Below are 3,837 nucleotides of genomic sequence, written 5' to 3'. Positions count from 1 at the left end.
ATCCAGGTTACTAAATTTTGTAGGGCCGTGGTTCGAATAGAGCCTCAATCACGCTTACTTTGATTTGGAGGCCTAGCTGTTGCTTGCTTGCATGATCCTGCTAGTTGTCTGACTTTTACATACCACTCGGGTGCCTTTCAAAACTTGGAATACCAAACACATCCAATCACCCAAATAACTAATATTTGCTTTATTCCTAAGTATACTTTTCGTCCCTCAACTCTTAGTGAAATTTAGATTTGGTCCCTCAACTTCAAAACCGAATAATTTGCACCTCCAACTAATGAAACCGGACAAGGTTCGTCCCTGGTCTCGATTTTAACCGGTTTTGGTGCTGACTAACCCCGGTTTTGACCCGTGCCGACTCAAATTTTCGCGTATTTTTTCATATCCGTGAACCTTTTGAAATTCACATACTCTTTTAAAATCCACATAATTTTTTCAAGGTCGCGAGTTTTTTTCAAAAATAAACATACCTTTTTCAAATCCGTGAACTATTTTGAAATTTGTGCACTTTTTTCAAATCCATGATTTTTTTTAATCTGCGTACTTTTTTCAAATCAGTGTATTCTTTCAAGTTCGTGTAATTTTTATCAAATCCAAGTGTTTTTTTGAATCCACGAAGTGTTTTTGAAATTCATGTACTTGTTTCAAATCCGTATACTTTTTAAAGTTTGTGTATTTTTTTCAAATCCGAGTTCCTTTTCCAATCCATGAATTTTGTTTGATATTCAAATACTTGTTTCTAGTTGACATAATTTTTCAAATCCACACATTTTTTCTAATTTGCGTAAAAGAAATTCAAATCCACGTACGTTTTCAAGTTCGAATGAATTTTCAAGTCCAAAAAAGGACGCCTGAATATGAATAAGTACGTCAATTTTAAAAAATTACATGAATTTGAAAAAACCACATGAACTTTAAAAAAAGTACACTGATTTAAAAAAAGTACGTGAACTTGGAAAATGTGCGTGGATTTAGAAAAAGTACACACATTTTTAAAAAGTTCACATATTTGAAAAAAGTACCCGAATTTGAAAATATTAAGAGGAATTGGAAAAGGTACGCAATTTTGAGTCGGCACAGTCAAAACTGGGGTGGGACAGCACCAAAACCAGTCAAAACCGTGACCAGGGATGAATCTTGTCCGGTTTCAGTAGTTAAGGGTGCAAGTTTGTCCGGTTTTAAAGTTGAGGGACCAAATCTAAACTTCGCGAAGAATTGAGGGATGAAAAGTATACTTTTCTCTTTTGGTTTCTATCAAATACAATAATCTCAAATGACTTTTCCTTATCAAATTGTGCAGCCATTCTTAGTAGAAACACAATGCGATGTTTGAAAATAAATATTTCTGCTACACACTGTAATATCATAATGATAATGAAGTGGCAATTTGAATTTACATTTGTCCACATAATCCTACTTTTGGACTATGGTAACAGAGAAGGGGATGCGGAGCAATACGATGATCTATAACCATAACTTGTATGCGACGACAAGTATAACAGGATCGAGGGACATGAAAGGAACGGCTTTGGTGGCATCTCCATTTCGTTGATGCTCTTTTCCAACATATCAATAACCTTGCTCATCGAAGGGCGGCTTTCGGGGTTAGTTTGTATGCACCATAGGCCGACCAAGGCCATCTTTCTCATGACCTCTTCAAGGTCGCACGGGACTTCACAACTTTGTACCTGTTCTGTTATATTGTCATAAATCCGGTTTGGAAAATACACATCACTTGAGCTATTGGTAATCCCTTTTCCTTTATGTATCCTTCCTCCTACCATTTCCAGGAGCATCATTCCATAGCTATAGACATCCGACTTTGTAGAAACGACTCCAAAACCTCTAGAGAATACTTCTGGAGCAATGAATCCAATAGTACCTCTTGCTTCGGCGACAGAGAGGATGCTACCGGCCTTGAGATGACACAATTTCGCTAAACCGAAATCTGCAATCTTGGGACAAAAATCTTGATCTAGAAGTATATTCTGAGGCTTGATGTCAAAATGGATGATGCGAGTACTACATCCTTGATGCAAATATTCCAATCCTCGTGCGATGCCAAGTGCTATTTGCTGTAACTTGTCCCATCCAATAACTAGATCTGAATTATCTGTGTAAATATACTTCTCCAGCGAACCATTAGCCATATACTCATAAACAAGGGCTCGCTTAGCTCCTTCTAAGCAAAAACCGAGCAGACCGACAATGTTAATATGTGATGTCCTACAAATGCTAATTGCCTCATTTAGAAACTCCTCTCCATTGCCTTTGGAAACTTTTAGGAGCTTCACGGCAACCACACATCCATCTTGTAGGCTACCCCTAAATACCGTGCCATATCCACCTTCTCCAAGTTTATCCTTGAAAGAGCTAGTCATTTGTTTCAGCTCTGAGTACTTGTACCTTTTCGGAGCAAAAGATCCATACATCCTCAGCATTTCTTCCATGCTTGATTTACTACCAGTCTGCTTTGGGAGGATGAAAAGACTAATCTTTTGCTTATGTCGGTGCACCCCCCACAATAGACATGTTAGCAAGCTGATTGTAGCAGACAGAGAAACTGTAAAAACAAACAAAAAGTGAACAGACTCTGTAAACTATCCCTTTTCTATTATAGCCATTTAGGAGTCTTTCAATTTCACGTCATTAAATTAGAAATCTCCATTTTTTTGACCCGAAAGGGCAGGAGCTCTGCCATTGCATTATAGAGGAGAGAAACAAATGTACATCGGAGTGATCAGACAGGGGCTGATCAGCCCCAAGGATTACATGGGATTATTCCGGAAAGGCCTCCTCCAGGTGGCCGACATCATCTTTAACCATTTGCAACAAAACTGGAGGTTGTGTACTAGTGGCCTGGAAGACACGGCGATTTCGTTCCTTCCATCAGTTCCAGGCCATATACATCGCAAACCTAACCTGGGTTCTCTTGATTTCCTTGGGCCCAATTGAATTCAGCTTGCGCCACCACATATTGATGGAGGTTGCAGTAAGAGCAATATCAGCCATGCGCTGGTGAATACTTCTAGCAGAGAACCAGAGTTCCTTGGCATACGGACAACGGAGAAGGAGGTGTAGCGCAGTTTCCGGCGCTTGGTCGCAGAGGGGGCAGATAGGATTATGAGGCCACTCTCGGCGTGCAAGCCTGTCTGCTGTCCAATTTCTGTTTTGAAGCAGGAGCCAAATGTAGAATTTAACTTTCCCTTCGGTCTTTGCCTTCCAAATCACTTCTAGCTGCTGTTGTGGGATTCAGCCAATGAATTGAGCTTCATAAGAAGATTTAGCGGTGTAGTTTCCATTGTTGGAGCGCTTCCAGACTATTGAGTCATGGGAGGTTGAAAGTTGTATTGTCTGCATCAATTCCCAAAGCTTTATAAACTGTAAGATTTGGGTCTCTGTTGACATTCTTTGGATTCCGCGCATCCATCTTTCCCCAGCAAGAGCCTCAGCCACCTTCAAATTTTTTCTCCAGGCCAATGAGAAGAGCTATGGTGCAATATCTTTAGGGGCATTACCCTGCAGCCGTCTATCATGCCAAAAAAGTGCAGTTTGTCCATTACCAATGGTAATCTCTGTGCAAGCCGCAAAGTGTTTTCTATCTATTTGGTCACATGGTACTGGAGTTCCTTTCCATGGACGTTGCAGTGAGTCCCACTCATACCAAAGCCACTGAAGACGTAGCGATCTGCTAAAGAGGGCAATGTCTTTGATCCCTAGGCCTCCAAGTTTTTTTGACGAACAACATTGTTTCCAGTTGACCATACATTTTCCTCCATGTGCCTCCTCTTCTCCAGCCCAGAGAAAATCTCTTTTACTCTTGTCCAGTTT

The 3,837-nt window shown here is 40.3% G+C and overlaps 1 pseudogene; it reads right to left on the bottom strand.

Moving 5' to 3' along the window:
• Positions 1–1,131: 1,131 nt before the first annotated feature.
• LOC147978052 (rust resistance kinase Lr10 pseudogene) lies at positions 1,132–2,564 on the bottom strand (annotated as a pseudogene).
• Between the last annotated feature and the right edge of the window lie 1,273 nt (positions 2,565–3,837).

The sequence above is a fragment of the Triticum urartu genome, chromosome 3A (genome assembly GCF_056163025.1).
Source record: "Triticum urartu cultivar PI428250 chromosome 3A, HENAU_Tu73, whole genome shotgun sequence".
NCBI classification, from domain to species: domain Eukaryota; kingdom Viridiplantae; phylum Streptophyta; class Magnoliopsida; order Poales; family Poaceae; genus Triticum; species Triticum urartu.
Note: the sequence above shows the minus strand (reverse complement) of the source record. Positions and strands in the feature narration are given on the sequence as shown.